The following is a 20,172-nucleotide window of genomic DNA, read 5'->3' as shown; positions in this document are numbered from 1 at the left end:
GGAACCTCACAATCGAACGTTTCAAACAAGGAAATTTTGTCCAGGTTTGCCTAGATTATTTTGAGATTTTTTCCTATGAATCAATAAGATCCTTCTTCTTGTCCTTTCTTTTCTTTTTTTAACATTGTTCAGTAACTTTTGATATAAATTCATACGCTAACTACTTTTCTAACTGTACTCGCTTGTTCAACCTCTGCAATGTGGTCTTTGAATTGAATTTCAAGTGTTCTTTTCATTTGTCCTTTGTAGATTTTATTGTAATGTAGACATATTATCTTGAAAACTCCCACTTCGTTCAAATCATTTATTTGATGTTTTGTAGATCAGAATAATGACTTGCGCTGACAGTTCCTGCTACTGAAAACCAAATCTATACACAATTTTGTTTGTTTTGAATCTAATGGTTTTGTATTATTAATATCAAAGTTAACCGCAGCCCTTTTGAACTCTTCTTACTCAGCATTAACTGCACAGTGCACATGTTTGTCTGTTCACTTAAAGGAAGAGTATTCATTTCGTGAATCGAAGCTGCCATCACCTGCCATTCCATGCTGATAAGAATGACAAGAAGATCTGGGGATAACTCTCATAAAATGCATTGGTTTCCGATGAATTTCGAAAACAAAATTAGACAATTAGTAGACCCAATAACGACAATTTACTATCATTCTCCTCTTCATGAGTGAATTTTATTTTTTTATGAATGGCATTGGGTAACTCTCGCTGAGACCGGCCCACTACTCAAATTGATGGAAAAGAGGAAATATGGAACTTTTTTCAATTATAAATAGTTGGGTCGGACATATTGATTTTGGCCGCCATCTTGGATTACTATTTTTAAAATTCACAAATACAAAGAAATTAAAAAAAAAAAAGAGGACTTTCAAAATCGCCACCTTAAATATTTTTGAAGACAAGGTGTAAATAGTGAGCCGGTACCAGCGAGAATTACCCCATTGATTGCTCCAAGTATCTGTGGCAAACTTTCTTTGTTGATGATGCTTAAAACATCATCAACGTACCTCCACCATTAACGAAACAAAAAGTTCTTTTCCTAAACATCTTGGCATCCCTGAGAATTCAGGGAGAATCATCCTCAGAATACGTGAAGGATTGTGCAAAGAATGCACCTTGAATGTCGTTATGAAATCCAACGAGTATTGGGTATTGCACCCGGTAAGAATTTTATAAGAAACCGGCATCAGGCTTCGTAGCAACTCGCTTGATTCGTTGAGGACACTAGAACTTATTTTATGCAGGTTTTTTTATGCACTGCATAAAAAGAGGAAGAGCTATTCAGAATCAATATTGTACACTAGCTGTCCCGGCAAACGTCGTACTGCCTGTCTGTGTCCCCAGTGAAGTCATGTGTATGGGAGCCCCCCGTTCCAGAGACCGGAGAGGTCTCACACCAAGCTAAGAACCTTCCCCGGCCCCGACAACACCTACACACAAAATTTCACACCGATCGGTCCAGTAGTTTCCGAACCCATAGCGGTCAGACAGACAGACAGACAGACAGACAGACGGAAATTCATTTTTACCCCGGGGCAAGTGGGACCTAAAAAAATGCTAATTTGGTTTTGTCATGCCAAAAATTTCAGAACACATTTTTTTAAATAATTCCAATGAACCCGAAAGACGTTGATGGTATATTTGTACTTATTAACGTGCATCAAAACTGTTTCAAAATTTTAAAATTCCGTATATTATGCATATAATGAAAAGTGTAGCAGATCTTCATTTACTGCGTTTCACGGGGCAAGTGGGACCTATTCAGAGTTTTTGTTCAAAGGGCTTAGTATAAGTTGCAACAAATAAGGTAACATAAATCATAAATCTCTTATATGAATGACTATCTTTCGAGATTAAAATAAGAAGAGGTTTATGGTATCGTGCATAAATTACGGAACACATAAAAAATTGCTGAGGAAAAAAATGTTTGAATCAACTCTAGCAGCACATGCAAAATAAATTGATTTTTTATACAAAAAGCGCCGTAAAGTGAAGATACAAAAGATTTCGAAACTTGGTCTCTATATTATATAGTTGATGAGTCTCGCCAAAAGTAAATATGGGGTTTCGAGATTTTCAGTAATATCTTCTCCCTTACATAATCTTACGATCATTAAATATTTTTTTCAATCATGAATTTTGTAAGGTCATTTCCCAATTTTAATTTTTTTATGGACGGTTCCTGAATGCTCAAAAGAATTCATTATGCAGCGTTAAGTGAAAAAATAATGGAAAATATTTAGAGAAAAACATAAAAAATTCATGCTTTTGATTTTTTTTGTTTTACCCAAGGTTTTACCATTTTTAACAAGAATTTCATCATCTAAATAGAGGTAATAAAGTATAATTCAATAGTAGATTACTTAACGCGTCAATTTTTATTGACTTTCGTGCTAATTTCATCTTAGGCTGGACAAGGCGAGTTGAACCCTTACAATTGTGTTTGTTTATTCTCATAGGTCCCACTTACCCCAGATAGCGAAATGCACTGGGGCAAGTGAGAGCAGTAAACTAAAGGTAATAAATAAAAATAAAATACAGCTTTTTCGCTTGAAATCATTTGCAAGAGCTCCAAATACTATCCTGAAACCGAAAAAGTATTCGTATAATGACAAATTTATTTTTAAACGACGAATGTAGTAGAGCACGTCAATCTTACCTAGTGAATTGAAAATTACATATGAACAACAATAACGTATATGGTCTCTTTATGGTTGGAACAATAACATTTTTTGTATTCAAAGTATCCGTAGGTGTGATACCTATGTTTTCCAGGAAGAATGTTAGTCTTAAAAATAAATAATAATAAAAATACTAGCTATAGGTCTCACTTGCCCCCGATTCTCACTTGCCCCGGGGTACCTTATATAGATAGATAGATAGATGAGAAAGTGCATTAGTGACGGTAACTATATAGCAACGTCGGCCAGTGGGTTTTGAGAGGGGAGAGCAAAGGGAAGTTGCATGGGGTACCCAGAATATCTCAGGGGCGATTCAAATTTTTCCCAGAGAGTTTTAGGATGCAAAGGCGATTAAGGGGTCTCCGGGTTGTCTCAGGGGATTCAGAGGCGCTTCAGGGGGTCTAAAGGAGGTTCCAGGGGCCTCAAGAGAGCTTCATAGGGTCCCAGAAGTTTTAGAGAGTCTCAGCTTTTCAGGGGCTCTCAGGGGCGTTTCACTAGGTTTCAGTACATCTCAGGGGCATTTCAAGGAGGTCCCAGGGGGCTTTACTTACCAGCCAGGAGGCCTCCGGGGTTTGAGGTGGTCTCATGAGCGTCTCAGGAGGTTTCAGGGTGCTTCAGGTGATCTTAAATGCGTCTATGGCAGAGGTTCCCAAACTTTTTTGCTATCGCGGCGCCTTTTCAAAGTTTGAAAATGTCGTGGCGCACCAATATATTTTGTACAGACAATTATTATTATTTCAGAACAATTTTCAGGTCAATAATTTGAATAATTAATTGTAAATAATTTTCAGTACTTTGTTTTCTCAAAACCCAAATAAAATTTTGTTTTTCAGCATGCCTTTCTTAGATAAATTGCTTGAGGGTTCCATAAATATTTGTTAGATACAAATGACATATTTATTTATCGCACAAACTAAACAAATATGACAGAAACTTATAAATCAAAAGTAATCAGCTGATTTCTAAAAATTTAACCAAAAACAGCATTACACGGAGACAAATTTCGTTCGTTTGTATCAAAAATATTCTTGTTTATTCAGTAAACTGACAAAATATTTAAAACTAAAATATTAATTTTTAAAACTAACTCAATTACATATTGATTTCTACAATACCCATTGAAGAGCCCCCCGTTGCGCCGTCGAGAACATAAACAAAACTCTCAAGTTCAAGTCTCGAGTCTCAAGTTTCAGCAAAAGTTTCCATGAAATCCCATTGATTTCTGGAGCGTATGTTATCTACATGATGTTGGCATTGAAAGTGCCACGCGGGAAGTGAGTTTTCCTGGAGAAGGAAATGACTTTGTAATTTTAATAGGAAAACAAATATTTCCGTAGGGCCGACCTGCCACAAAAAAAAACAAAAATTTTTACATTTGTTTCTAACATAACCTGTCAGAAGATGCATGTTTGTTTCAAAAATGGATTGAATTTGCTTCAAATGTGACGTTCGATTTGCTCCAAACAGTTTTATTTTTGTTGCCAGAACAAATTGACAATTTATTTAAGTTTACCTGAAATATTTTTGATTTTACCATGCTTTTTTCTGCGTGTATTGTTGCAATACTTTGATATTTCCGTTTTATTTATTTTTTATTTGTGAACTTGCTTATATTTCACACTTAATTCCGGAATGATTTCACAAAATTTTATATAAATCTTACAAAATTACACAGAATTATACAACTTTCAAAGATGTTTAATCAAATAAGAATTCCTTTGGTGCCCAAAATTCATAAATAAATACCTTAATCTCATGTTTCAAAGAACTTCGGAACGGATCTCGACGAGATCAATAGTTACGTAGTTTTCGATCATTTTCCATCAAGATCTCAAAAATAATAAATTTTGACTTGCAGAAAACCGACAATTTGCAGAAATGTCGTCCCGAAAAGCAGCACAAAACATAAAAACCGGGAGACTGATGAAAATTATTCTGGAAAGAACTATAATAAAAATTTTGAAATATTCACTTTTAACTATTTACAAGCTGTTGGTAGAATCGAAAACTCAACTGAAGTATTGGAAATCCAAAGATCAATTTTGGAAATTTAAATCTCAAAACCCTGAAAATCTAAAAATTTAGTAAAAATGACAATGTTTTAAGAGGATACCAGAAATAGCATAGCCGACCGTACACATCCTGGGGTGGCTGTCGATAGAGAAGTTTAATGCGCCAGAAAAGTTGCCTGGGACTTGACAAACCTTTCATTTAACGAACTCTCGACACCTGGCCAGGTCCTTACGATCAGCGGGGATGGGGAGGAAATGTTGATTAGATATCTACTCAGAATATGTCCAAGAACTTGGCCCACTTCATAGCTGTCTGGAGTTAGAAATTGGATAGGGTTTAATAGGGTGCTTTCCTTGGCGAAAAAGCGTACGAGAAATTGTCATGGTTTAATCATTTACCAAGTTACCACTGAAAAAGTAAAAATAAGCATTAATTAAGTCGCACAAATTTCGTAGGTAGTACAGCCATAGACCACAGTTGTGAGAATTGCCTCCTTCCCGTCGGATACCAAAGCACAAAGATTAAAGACTTCTCTCTGACTTCTCAACAAGACTGACGCAATCCTCCAACAGTCTAGAGTTGTCCTGGCCTCGTTCTTGCGACTGCTGAGGAATATGAAAGGATGGTTAGTTAGACACCTAAAGAAAGATGTAGAAAGTTCTACGACTTCTCGGGCCTAGGTGTCAAGGGGATATGGGTGTTGTTCTAGGTGTTGTTAGTGGAAGGGTACTCCAAAGGATGCGGTGGGTCAACGTTCAGGTACACCATTATTAGACTGCTCCGAAATAGTTATCTGCCCAATACATCTTGGTTTCCTCGTCATCTTAATGGCATTTATTTGTATTACTTGATTTTTCGGTTGAGAATCTGAAATATTACATAATATTAACATTGACGCCGAATAAGCTACATATTAGTGATACGCTCGCCACAGTTACATATTTTTACAATATAATTTGTATCATACAATAAATTTACATGAATCCTGCTGAAATAAAATATTGATTAGCAGCAAAATTGAAACAAAAATATTACATAAACATCAAAAAAGTGCATCAAACTTTGATCTTGGAATATTTGTAAACTACTGCCTGATTACTTTAGGCAGGAAAATTTCAAGATCAAAATTATATTTGGTAGATCTTACGCCGCAACGCACCATTCTGAGGTGATCTACCCACGTTACGGGGAATGTTTTAAGAGGATACCAGAAATTCCATCATATTCAAAGGTTGGGATAAATTTTGGAAAAAAAAATCCGTGAAGCAATACTTCCATGTTCCATACAACAACAAAAAAGACCCCATATTTTTTTTTTCTTTATTTTGACTCAAGAGCCTGCGGCGCACCTGCGAAATGTTCACGGCGCACCAGGGCGCTGCGGCGCACAGTTTGGGAAGCACTGCTGAGGAGAGGTCCCAAGGGTATTTATAGGATTTCTGGGTCCAGGGAGTACCTGGATGTCTCAGAAGCGTATCAGCGAGTCTAAGGGGCTTATTGTTTCAGTTTATTTGATTTATGGGGTCACAGAGGGTTTCAGTCCAAGGTACTTCTGAGCAGTGTTGGGAATACTCACTTGCAAGAGTGATACTCACTTGCTTCTATCTCATTCCAGAAGCATGCTATCAAAAAATGATGTTTGAAGGGGTTTTAAGTTGTAGTTTAATCTAAAAGTTTGTCGAATGAAGTAAAGGCCGCAGACGCATATCAAAGTTATGAGAGAGCTGTGAGTACGAGGTGAGTAAAATTCGTGAAATTTATACTCACCTTGTGCTCACAGCTCTCTCACAGTTTTGGTATGCGTCTGCGACCTTTACTTTATTCGACAAACTTTTAGATTAAACCACAATTTAAAACTCTTTCGAACATCATTTTTTGATAGCATGCTTCTGGACTGAGATAGAGGCAAGTGAGTATAACTTTTTGCAAGTGAGTATTCTCAACACTGCTTTTGAGTGGTACCTAGAGGTCACAGGGCATTTCATGGGCTTTCAGGGGGTCTCTGGATTGCTTCAGGGAGTAACAGAGGGGCGTATTGGGGGTCTCAGGAGCGTTTCAAATGTTTCTGGGGGTACCTAAAGGTATCCGAGACGTTTCAGGAGGTCTCATTGTACTTGAAGGTGTCAAGGGCGTTTCATGGGGTCTAAGGGAGCTTCAAGGGCTTTCTTGGGGTCTCTCGGGCGCTTCAGGCGGTGTCAGGGGCGTTTTAGAGGGTCTCAAGGATGTTTTAGATGAAACACCCTGTAATCTTTTAAAACTCTGAAACGTTTTGAAACGCCTATGAAATCATTAAAAAACACTAAAAATTAATCATGAAACCCCCGTAATACTGCTGAAACGCTCCTCTTAAAAGGCCCCTGACAGCCCCTGAAATCCTTTGAAATACTTCTGAAACTCCTAGAAACATTCTCAAATGGCTCCAGTGACCCTTTCAGGAAAAATATTCAAACCCTTTGAAACGACCCGAAAGGCGTTTAACCTTCCGTAACTCGCGCGGTTGGCTACCTGCGTCAGTACCACGCTTATGGTGAGTACAAAAATCGAGATTTTTTCAACGTGTTGTACAACATACAACAACGCGATCGCTCGAGGGTTAAACACCTCTGAAACGTTCATAATCCCATTGAAACGCCCTTTAAATCCAAGGGCCTCTGAAATACCCCTGAAACCTCTCGGACACCCTTAAAACGTTGCTGAAGTCCTCTGAAATGCCTCGTAGCGTCCCTGGAACACCTTGTAACTATCTTTAAAGGCTCCTGAGACACCCCTGACTCTCCCTGGAACTCTTTTAAAAGTTCCTGAAACCCCCGGTATCCCATTGAAACACCCAGAAAACTTGTTGAACACCCTTGGGCGCTGTTCATAAACTACGTAGACTCATTTATGGCCACCTCCTGTAGACTTTTATCCATTCAAAATTTTCGGAGCGTGTATGAAGCATAGATTTTGGCAAAACCCCTTCCCCTCCGTCACCCCACTACAAGTCTAAGTAGTTTATGGAGAGGTCTTTTTAAGGCCCCAGGAATCTCCTGAAACAAACCCCTGAAGTCTTGTAGAGGTTTAAAAAATTGTAATAAAATCCTATACCTTTTATTTTGGCTTTATGGTGGCTCTAAGAACCTTTTCTAGTCTATTTGATTAAACAATGTTACATGGGAGTAAATATTGTTTTCTTCTTTTTGTTATAACGTGCATTCTAGCTGGAACAGAACCTACAGTGTATCAAACAGTTGTCCGTACAGAAAATTTTTTGCAAAAATATTTTTTCATTCAAATGTTTATAACTTTTTAATGCGTCAATCAAAAACTCTGAAAATTTGACCAATCATGAATTATATATTAATGTTCCATATGTAAAATTTTGAGCGAGATCGAATAAGTTTTCTGAAAATTATAGAACTTTTTGTAAAACTTATTAGATTATTGAACACATTTTCAAAACACTTTTATCTGAACATATACAGATTTTTCAAATTTTTTGTAGTGAATATAAAACCTTAAACGAAGCTGCATATGAAAGCCTTAGGTATAAGCAGTAACACAAAAAAAATTTAAAAAGTTTCTTCAAGTACATATTGAGTTATAACGTTTTATAAATGTGTACAAAAATCTTATAAGTTTTACTAATAGTTCTATAACTTTCAGAAAACTTATTCGATCTAGCTCAAATTTTTTTTTTTGGTCAAAATTTCAGCGTTTTTGATTGAAGTATAAAAAGTTATAAACATTTAAATGAAAAACTATTTTGACCAAAAAATTGCTGTACGGACAATTGTTTGATACACTGTACATACTTCTCTGGCAATTGTTCGACCATAGTCCAAAAAAATATCCTGAACCCATCAGGAAACGAACCCGTAACTCTCCGAATGATAGAACCAAGAGTTTTGCATTTCGGGTATACATACGGCCTCTGGGTTGTATAGTCTTATGATGAACTCGGCTAGTATTTTGCCTGCTTATATTTTTTGTGGTGATGGGTGCTTTCTTCGACCCAGGCAGGCACGCTCAACATGCACTACGCCATCGGGGTGCAAAAATCTAACATCTTAGGAGAGTTCAACAAGTTTGTGCTTCTGAGTTTTATTTTGTGTTGAATTACATTTCAAAGTGTGAAAGTTTGAAACCTAGAAATAAATTGTACAAAATTGTATTGAACAGAGCATTATGTGTGATGTTTTGATATAACGCATACCCTTACGCAGTAGTAGCTCTAGGATTCATGTGTAGATGCTATGCTGCATTGCAAAAAAAACTTATGCACTAGGCGAAATTGGGAGGGAAGAAACGTGTCCCTTTCAGCTCGTTCCTGCCAGTGTGTTATCAGCTCTTATCGAACCGCTTGCAGCACCTAGAGTATGTAAAAATCACGCCTCTCGACCAACCCCCGTTACACATATTCCCGGCCACAAATTTACAACCCCGTTTCAAGTGTAGTTGTAGAATAGCGACACGGCAGAGCTGTATAGGTGAGTTACCACCCATTTCAGCTCTAGGATGTCCGCGTGAGAGTTTCTGCTCTAGCAAGGATACGGGACGGCCCCAGTGGGATCCTTTCCACAGTCTAGAAGTGTATTTTCTCGCGTACGGTAATGTCGTCGGGTTCGCTGTTTGCTCAGTTTTGTTGGTGAAAAACAGCTTTCATGGACATTTTTTTGCAAGCAAAACCAACCCTTATTCTACCTCCAGGATTATTCAATTTGTGAATGGTGACTTCTTTTTCTATGCGTCATCCTGCAATTTTGGATTTAGTGTAGTGAAAACCAACGAAATCGAGTTTTAGTTCCGTGCTGAAAAAAGTGGGTGGGAAAATTTATGCACATATTCAGCTCCACCAATCTTGCTGAGCGAATGGCATTTGGTTGGTGAATGATGCTTCCCATCAGTTAACCAACATGTAGCAGAAAACGACGCCAGCCATCGTGTGTTTTGTTATTCCAAATGGTGCAAGAAGCATTGCTTTAATATTTGATGAAAGAAGAAAAGTTGTTCCAGAATTTCACCCAGGAGAGCAAAAGTTTTGCGGATCGACATTATCGTACCGCCCACCGACACCTTCGCGCCCACCCTTTCGGATTACACACACCCTACGGCCCAGCAATTTTCACAAGCTGAGCAGCGAGTTGTAGGTAGGCAGGCAGGCATCATCAGCCAGCGAAGGCTGTCACAAACCACACACACGGATTAGAGATAGCCGCCCTCGCATCGACCGACCATTCCGAACGCTCGTCTGTTTTTCACCGCACTTCCGAACCGAACAACGAAGCAAGGACTAATTAAACTTTTCCTCGCAACAACGGACTCTCCAGAAGGACATGGTGCGGATTGTGGTTCCATGATTTAAGGTGTGTATGCGATTTTTCATGCTTTTCACGCTTCTTCTGTTCATTCGTCTTCGAGGAATCGGTTTTACTCACCGACTGCACTGTATTTTCCTCAATGGGGGAGAGCTCGTGGGCTGAGAGCCTTCTATGGACTAAGGAGACATTTTCCGCATCCGTGTGCATCATCACATAATGCGAACATTGTGTACACAAAATAATACAGACACTACAAATCCGGACCACCATGGACAGAGGTGTTTCAGAGAGAACGAGAGTGAGTGTCATTGATTTTTTTTGTTACGATGTGCTCGAGGGTACTCTTTCTCTGAAGTTGTATCTACACACCCATTCATATGGGGATTGTTGTTTATTTTCATGCTTGACTACTCGGTGGATGCCACTGTCTAGGTTAAGGTTTTGTGGGGGGTTTGCGTACATTGTAAGTGTAAACAATTGTTGGTACCATGGACGATATCAATAAGTATATTGTTTGCCGAATTGGAACTTGTTGTTCATCTCCGATAATGATGATACATAAAAAATATGCTATGACTTACAATAACATTTTCTTGAAAATTAAAGATCAGTTCTTATTTTTAGATTCTTAGCCATTTTTTTGGAACTGTGATGAATACATCTCTATATTTTGTCTTCAAACTTTATTCACAGAATCTTTTTGAAAACTTGCGTCCTCAGATGCTTGTTTGACTAATAAAAAAAAGATCTGTAGTTCACTTCAGAATTGTAATAAAGGGAAGCTGCTCAACAGACATCTCGGAAAAAATGACTCAGCTAGCAGGTTACTGGAACCTCCTTTGCCGCTAACAATGGAGAAGGACTCCCCGACCTAAACCCTAAACCATTCTCATTGCCGCTAAGCTCATCATCGTCTTCCCGGGATCACCAGAAAGTATTGATTCGGGTATGGGCTAGTGTGGATCGCACCTTCGAGGTTAGCTGCCTAGTCTTGCAGCTATGGACTTCGTGACTTCGTGCAGAAGCACATTCCAACATAGGGTCTCCATCTATCCAGGACCATTCTGAGGACTGTTTTCTATGCCGTGGGCTCGAATCCTACCTAAAAGAAGACTGGTTGGGGGAATAGGAAAGTCGAATTCAACCGCGTGTCACCTGTATTATCTCCGACTTCAAACCCTGACACCACTGGTTGCAACTGACCTAGTCACTCCTGGAATCCCAGCGCCGCGTCCACTGAAGCTCCGCCACGATATGGGCGATAGCCGATGAAACGACGTTCCAGCAAACAAGTCTCTACACATCCTCTGGACAACATTGTGTGAAGTTGTATTTTCACATCATGTGGCAGGGATACTGTGGGTCATGACTTTGAGAAACCATGGACAATGAGCAAAGCTCTGCTTACTCCGGGCATTCGGAAGACTCCACGTGACCAAATCGATGAAGATACGGCCTAAAGCAACCATGGTCCGAAAAACCCTGAGTCAAGTGGAATCCAACTTTCCCGTGGCTCTACTGATTCAACTGTCTACTTTCGGAATTAACCTGTGGGTCGACACCCCCCTTCTAGTGAAACTGTCCCTCGTACGCTGTCGTTTGACCATAAAGATCAACCGGACAATCCTACGTATGGACAAGGAGACACAAGCCAGAAGCTTGCGCTTACTGATTTACACTGTAGAACGCTGAAAATTTGACCAATCATAAATCATATGTTTAAGCTCCATTGGTAAAATTTTGAGCGAGATCGAATAAGTTATAGAACTTTTAGTAAAACTTATAAGATTTTTGAACACATTTTTAAAACATTATATCTGAATATGTACTTGATGATTTTTTTTTCTTTTTTTTTGTGTTACATCTTATACTTGAAGCTTTTATATGCAGCTATGTTTCGGGTTCGTAATAATACATCAAAATATCGTTGACTACGATGTAGTTATACATTATAAAAGTTAATTTGCACTCTTATATGATTTTACCAGATACATCGCAAGAAGTTCAAAAAATAACATCATATGCGATGAAAATTGTCCCTCAGTCGTATATTTTTGCGATAGTGAGTTAAAATAGTACTTTATACGATGTACAGCGTACATCCTTATGCGATTTCTGGTTGTCTGGGGAGTACCTCGACATTTCGGTCTTGATGACGAGCGCGTCGCCTTTCTCGCGCTTGGCACCTTTTTTTACGCCTTGGTTTGGGCGTCCTTAGCTTTTTCTCCCTACGGCTTTGTTTTCTTCTTGCCCCGCTCGACCTTCGTCCAAGGGGGCCCTCCCCTTGGTTCACCCTACTTTGTTGTTGAAGGCGGCCTATCAACGGTCGCAACCCCTTGTTCCCATCCTTCCGGAACGGGCCAGCCTTTTCAGGCCCACCACCCTTCCAAGATTTACGGGTCTGCTGGCTGGGGTCCAACTTGCCAGCATTACTGCCGGCCTTCAGGGTTAGCATTCGCCTTGCTTTGCGGACACCGACAGCTCCTCACCTCACAGCTGCCTCGCCCGCTTCTGTAAGTGCTTATCACGAGCAGTCGCATCCACCACAACTTTTGGGCTACCTGCGAAAGCGAAGGCAGTCTGCGTAGTCTGACTTTTCTTTCACAGGTTCCGCCGCTGCTGCAGTCTTTACGAGTCTCACGTGTTCCATCAATTTACGAAGTCGCCACAGGGCCGTTTTCAGGTCCTTAATGTTGGACTTAGTGGACACTAAGTCGATGCCAAGCTGCTGCTCAGCCACCTCGATTGCGGGCAGTCCTTCTCTTTTGTGGTTAATGGCCCTCAACAACCACGCTTCATTCAGTATCACTGCCGGCTGGCTTGCCGGGGAGTGGACTGGAGCTCCCACGCTGGAGCGACGTGCGCAACTTGCCGCACCTACAGGGTGCGGCAGGAAAAAATGCGAAAAGTTCAAGGCACTAGTACAGGCTAAATATGGGATATATATGACTATTTTTTCATGACGGTGTATCAGTCAATGTCTATATTCTAGCACTGAAAAATTAAAATGAACATATTTGATATTTAACATGTGATAATGTAAGCCTAATAAGCGGGTATCAATAAGCTGCGCGCCCAATGGTCTTTAAACAAAATGACTATAACAGTAACAAAATTAGCTTCAATTTGATGAACAACTGGACCACACTGATCCAGAGCCATGTAGTTTCACATACTAGATGAAATAAGTACATATATTTGATGATATAATAGAGAAAATTAAAATTTTTGTTTTATCAAATACGAAATTTAACGACCTGTGTACTTTTCTGCGGTTTGAAAATTCTGATTGTCTTCAGCTTCAGGCGCCGCCCTGCAGTGGTTAGTGATTAAAATGGGAAAATTTTTAATTAACTTTTCAGAAAACTAGCCTATTATAGATCATGCAACGTTGAAACATAGATTGGTTTATGTCAATTGGACGAAAACGAGGTTTGAAGTTGAAAAACACTTACCCATTTTTTCCTACCGCATACTGTACATCCTCGCTTCTCCTTTACGGAGACCTCGCCAACCCACTTCTTGCGAAGGGATTAGCATAACCACTACCACTACCTCCTACGTTTTGATTTTTTTTATTAGAATTTTTCATGATCAATTCCACGAGTAGCACGGGAAAAGAGGTCCACAACGCCAGAGCCATACATTCACGCAGTAAGGGACGAAGTACTGTGGGCTGTGCCCAGGTAACCCACATGCTCCGTTAATGATCAAGCATCTTTTTCACCCCCTCGATCACTCATTCCTCGGCACGGGTCGCTTGACACCTTGAATTGGGGTTAGTAGTGCTATTCTTAGCCGCGACTATGCGGCTGACTCACAAGCGAGTGGTGAGGGGGGTGGTTCGTCAAGCCCCGGGACTATAATCCCTGCTGCCCCACAATACAATCTGCGTGAACTGCTTTGTCGACCACTGAGGAGGTGCATAACAGGTACAGAAGAAGACCACGTTTACCTTGACAACTACGAAGTCCTCGTGAAATGTTGATACCATCTCCTGCATCCAGTTACCGTTTTCGAAGGGTACGCGTAGGTCTCCCTATATCCATCCCCCACTCAGTAACTACCTGATTTAGTTGCAGTTGCTTAACTGCGTCACAGTGACTCAGACTTAACTGCATAAACTGTACTGTTATTTACCAGCTGAGACTCTCTAATGGCAGAAACTTCCACATCGCCTGCACAGATTGCTTCTGTCTGAACCATTGCAGTTCAAAGATGCGAATCATTCGCCACCGGTAAGCGCAGTCAGCCGCTGGAGCCAAATGAATGTATAACAATCACAGTTGTTGCAGTGGCGTGACGAGTTCTTCTGCGTCCGTGATCCCTTCCAAAGTTACTTTAGCGGTAAAAGCGTACCCTGGCCCACCCTAACCTATGGTGGCTGAGGACTCGCAAGATCGTAGTCCTCTGATTCTTCATTTAGAGATGAATTGATCTTCTCAGGCCTAATCTTCCCAGCCTTCTGAGATGCCTGGCATGATCTTCATCCAGACATAATGAGGCGCTTGGTGAGGATGTTCCATTTTTCGTTTTGTTATTTTTCCATCATCCTATACAGGTTTTGAACTATTATGTAACCTATTTCTTGTCTTCTTGTACCATCAGCATATCTTGCGAACGCCAGCTTAGCAGGGTTTTTGTACGGCATTCTCTTCTCATAACATGCCTTGCCCATCGTATCCTACATATCAGCTTTTGCTATCTTCCGAATGCTAAGTTCGCCGTAGAAGGCAGCGAGCTCGTAGTTCATTCTTCAGCGCCACACACCGTTCTACTGCGTACCACCAAAGATGATCCTAAGCTTATGACGCTCGAACGCTTCGTGTGCTTGCGTGACCTGAACTCGAGTATAGTTCAGGTCTTGTGCCGTAGAAATTCACTGGTCTTACCATACTTACCTTACCGATCAGGCTAAGGCCGGGGTGGCCTCTGCTGTATATAGTAGCTCCATTCCACGCGGGCCATGGCTGTTTGTCTCCAGTTCCGCACTCTGCGTAGGGTCCGCAGATCGTCCTCCACTTGGTCGACCCATCTAGCTCGCAACGCTCCACGTCTTCTTGTACCGGTCGGATGACTCTCGAGAACCATTTTAGTCGGGTTGCTATCCGACATCCTGATGTCGTGACCCGCCCACCGTAGCCTCCAGATTTTCGCGGTATGGACGATGGTTGGTTCTCTCAGCAGCTGGTGCAGCTCGTGGTTCATTCGCCTTCTCCAAGTCCCGTCTTCCATCTGCACTCCGCCGTAGATGGTACGCAACACCTTCCGTTCGAAAACTCCAAGGGCGCGTTGGTCCTCTGCACGTAGGGTCCATGTTTCGTGCCCATAGAGGACGACCGGTCTAATCAGCGTTTTGTAGATGGTTAACTTCGTGTTACGGCGAACTTTATTCGATCGTAGAGTTCTGCGGAGTCCAAAGTAAGCACGATTTCCTGCCCCAATGCGCCTCTGAATTTCTCTGCTGGTGTCGTTGTCGGCGGTCACCAGTGAGCCCAAGTACACGAATTCTTCAATCACCTCGATTTCATCACCATCGATATAAATTCGGGGTGGCGGGCGCGCTGATTCCTCCCTGGATCCCTTTGACATCATGTACTTTGTCTTCGACACATAATTGACTAATCCGATTCGTCTGGCTTCACTCTTTAGTCGGATGTACGTTTCCGTCATCGTCTCAAATTTAGGTGCAATAATATCAATATCATCAGCGAAACCAAGCAGCTGAACGGATTTCGTGAAAATCGTTCCACTCGTGTTTATCCCCGCTCTCCTAATTACACCCTCTAAAGCAATGTTGAACAGCAAGCACGAAAGACCGTCACCTTGCCGTAACCCTCTGCGAGATTCGAAGGGACTCGAGAATGTCCCTAATACTCGAACTACGCACATCACCCGATCCATCGTCGCCTTGATCAATCGTATCAGTTTATCCGGGAATCCGTATTCGTGCATAATCTGCCATAGCAGTTCTCGATCGATTGTATCATGCGCCGATTTGAAATCCATGAACAAGTGATGTGTGGGCGCGTTGTATTCGTGGCATTCCTGCAACACCTGGTGGATGGCGAACATCTGGTCCGTTGTAGCGCGTTCACCCATTAATCCAGCCTGATATTGCCCCACGAACTCTCTTGCAATCGGTGATAGACGGCGGCATAAAATTTGAGAGAGTATCTTGTATCGCCCAGTAGTGTGGTCGCGCGGTAGTTCCCGCAATTGAACTAGTCGCTCTTTTTGTAGATGGAACACACGATACCTTCCATCCATTCCTCCGGAAAAACTTCCTCCTCCCAAATCTTGGTAATGACCCAGTGTAGCGCTCTTACCAGTGCTTCTACACCGTATTTTAGAAGCTCGCTTGGTAGTTTATCTGCTCCAGCGGCTTTGTTGTTTTTCAACCGGCCAACCTACTCCTCAATCTCTTGGAGGTCAGGGCCGGAAGTCTTTCGTCCTGTGCACATCCTCCTAGATCTGCTACCACGCCACCTTCGGTACTTGCAACGTCGCCATTGAGGTGCTCATCATAATGATGCCGCCACCTCTCGACCACCTCACACTCGCTCGTGAGAATATTCCCGTGATTATCTCAGCACATGTCTGCTTGTAGCACAAAGCCTCTGCGCGAGCGGTTCAGCTTCTCATAGAACTTTCGTATGTCCTTAGCGCGGTACAGCCCTTCCATCGCTTCGCGATCTCGTTCTTCCTGCTGGCGCTTCTTCATCCGGAAGACTGAGTTCTGCCTGTTCCGCGCCTGTCTGTAACGTGCCTCATTCGCTCTCGTACGGTGTTGCAGCATTCTCGCCCATCCTGCATTCTTCTCGTTTTTCAACTGATCATATTCGCCGTCTTATCAGACGTTTCTGTGATTCCGTGTCGCGAAGCCTAGTGCTGTAGCCGAGGTACTACCTATGGCGGATCGGATGTCCCTCCAGCCATCTTCAAGTGTAGCTGCGCCAAGCTGCTGATCCGTTGGTAGGGCACTGCTAACTTCTGCGCGTAGTCTTGAGCCACTTCTACGTCACGCAGCTACTCCATGTTGAGCCGCGGCGTTCGACTTCGACGCGTGGTGATAACTAAGTAGTGATCCGAATCTATATTCGCACTGCGGTATGTGCGAACATTGGTTATATCCGAGAAGAATTTACCGTCGATTAGAACGTGGTCGATTTGGTTTTCTGTTTGGTGGGTGGGTGATCTCCAGGTGGCTTTGTGGATATCTTTGCGGGGGAAGAAGGTGCTTCGGACTACCATACCACAAGAGGCTGCAAAGTTTACGCTGGTCTTACCAGCGTTTTGTAAAATGGTACATTTGGTGCGAGGCTGAATCTTGTTCGAATACAGATTTTTGTGAAATTGGCCCAACATCCACCAATGATACGCCTCTGTATTTTTTGGCTAACATTTTTGTCTGCCATTAATAAGGATCCGAGGTAGACGTAGTTCTCCACCATTTCAAAAGTATCCTCGTCTATCATAACACTGGGTGTGTGTACAGTTCTGCCACCGTTCCAGGACAGATGTTGAACAGCAGGTATGAGAGTCCCATCACCTTGTCATAGTCCTCAGAAAGATTCATACGAACCAGACAAATCACTCGAAACCGTTACGTAATTTTTACACCGTTTTTTTATATTTTTATTTTTGTGTATTTTAACTAATTGCTAACGGGTGGCCACTAAATAACGGGAATGCTTTTAGCAGCTGATTAAAAACAATAGAAGCGTCCATAGAGTAAACATTTTTTAGACAAAACCATCGTCTATCTATCCACAAAGTCAGCGTATTTTTTATTTTGTGTCAACTTATTCTGTTCTGCAGAAAACGACATTGAAACAGGAAGCACTACCAAAACGCCTTGGACGGCTCTACTGATTGCTCAAAACAACCGTAAAAAAAGTTAATAGTAAACCATTATAAAACTAGAACCCGCCCGGTTTTGAATGAAATCCACATTTCGGCATCCCAAGAAACAGATCCTGAAGGAAATAGAGGAAAACTAGCAAAACCAATAAGCATGATATCATTTCACATAATAAAATCTTCTTTTGTGACATGGGCTGGATAAATCAATAGCATGCCTTGTTAAATAACAAATATTTACATCAAATCACATTTACACATTGAACAACATGTAAATGGTTCGTTATAAAAAAAATAGCACAAAAAAAGTTCAACAATGAACCGCAGTGCACAAATTACATCGACACGTTTTGGTGATACAGAAAAATAACATTTTTTGGAAATTTCTATAAATGTCATTTACGGGAAAAGGCTACAACCAAAGCAAAAAAAAAACAAGTCAGTATCCCCATTTTTTCTTATTACTGTTTGAGTGTGTAGATGCTAAAGGTAGCTGAGAAACCATTTATTTTGACCAACGATTTCACAGACGCAGAAAATGCGTGAAAGTAAACTCTGAAAAGTCGTACAAAGCAGTTGCTCCAACATCACTGCAAAAAATACTGTACAAATTACTACGTTCAACTTTCTTAAATTTTATATTTTCCATGGACGTAGGGTTTGGGTACTAGTAGTGGACCCCCTAAGCCATCGAAATTTACTTCTGCTGATTTTTAGCTATGTAAAGGCAGTGGATTGTTCCAAAGTGGATTTTTTAAATAAGTTTCACGTCCCCTCTTTATGTTAAGACCGTCAAACATACAACATTAATATTTTTTTCCAGTGAAATACGCATTTGAAAATACGCATCGATGTTGCCTATAATGGACACCACCGGGGTCCATTATAGGATTATTTACAAATATCTCGGCGCCTATAGTGGACCCCCCATTTGATTTCCATGTTAGCTGTCACGCCGCCGACGGTGCCTATAGTGGACCCTCCCTGGGTGTGCGTATAGTGGACCCTTTTGAGTGTTTACATTCATTAAATAGTTAAAATAACCGATTGTTGCGGCCACTGGGCTATTTGTTTGCCAGGAACTGCTGTGTAGTAATGTAATTGATGTTCCCCCGGTGGAAGTTGCCTGGATATAGTTGATTTGGGCATTCATATTTGAGTTTTTCTGAAGGGGGTCCACTATAGGCGCAGGGTCCACTACTAGCACACAACCCCTACATTGTTAAACCTTTATGATAGTAAAATTCAGATTGCCATTTTTAAAGATCATATATTTTTAAGAGCACATTCAAAGCATTCCCGTTATTTAGTGACCACCCGTTAATTCTACACTTTTTTTACACCGTTGATCGTCGCTTTGATCAGTCTAGTGAGCTTCCCGGAAAAGCCGTACTCGTCCATGATTTTCCATAGCTTTGTGCAGCCGATACTGTCGTGCGCCGCATAGAAGTCGATGAATAAGGAGTGTATCGTAAAGTAGTTGAAAATGTTTAAACCAGCTTCAAAAATAGTTTAATACAACTTTTAAGTAATTTTATTTTTGGAGATACTGTATAAATCCTTGAAAAAAGAAATGGCTTTTATGATTTTCTAAAAATGTTCTTTTAATTGGGTTTTTAACCTAGATTACTGAACGCATGTTTTTAAATTTTTGCACACCTTCTAAAAAATTGAAATTGCGAAAAAAGTTCGATAATGTTCGAAAATTGTTAACTTTTTTGTGCAAATATAATAAGCTAAAGAATCCTCATGATATAGGCAAATTATTTTTTACAAGAAAAATCTCCACTGCATTTAAGCGCAAATCTTAAAAATGACAAAAGGCCAATTTTGAGGAACCCCCTTTTTCTATGCTCCTCAAAATCATGTTTACGCAAATAAAAAATACATAAAATGAAATATTCGCATTTTTTTAAATAGGGTATGTTTTTTAATTTATGGACGAGTAAGTTAGGGCAAAAAAATAATTTCATAACCTTTTAAGATATTAAAAGCAGAACTTCAAAGTTTGACCAAAAAATAGACGTTTTTTGGAGTGGATCATTTTGCAGATATAGGAGATTTTTCTTTCGAAAATATGAATTTTGAAAGTCGGTGTTGAATGATATGTTATGTGTACATAACTGTTAACAAGCATCAATATTTTCCAGATTTTTTATCGTACAAATTTTACTCGCTACAGATTTTTGAAATGTTGAAAAATCTTAACAAAATTGCATTTTGTGAAGATTTTTATTTTGTGAGGTGTATTCATTTAACCATATTTTCAATAATACTAAACATTTTCCAAATTTTCCCAA

General features: G+C 40.6%; 1 protein-coding gene across 11 annotated transcripts in view; it reads left to right on the top strand.

Annotated features, from left to right (window-relative positions):
* The window catches only part of LOC109420651 (breast cancer anti-estrogen resistance protein 3 homolog), a 161,617-nt gene that overhangs the window by 60,897 nt on the left and 80,548 nt on the right, over window positions 1–20,172 (top strand). Inside the window, exon 1 of one of the 11 annotated variants that reach the window (XM_029852960.2) lies at window positions 9,090–10,054. The exons of the other annotated variants lie outside the window; for them this stretch is intronic. The gene's annotated coding sequence lies outside the window, so the exon portion shown is untranslated. Of the gene's footprint in view, window positions 1–9,089; window positions 10,055–20,172 lie in introns of those variants that run through there. 11 annotated transcript variants of the gene reach the window in all.

This window comes from Aedes albopictus, chromosome 2, assembly GCF_035046485.1.
Source record: "Aedes albopictus strain Foshan chromosome 2, AalbF5, whole genome shotgun sequence".
NCBI classification, from domain to species: domain Eukaryota; kingdom Metazoa; phylum Arthropoda; class Insecta; order Diptera; family Culicidae; genus Aedes; species Aedes albopictus.
This window is presented reverse-complemented; position numbering and strand designations above follow the sequence as displayed.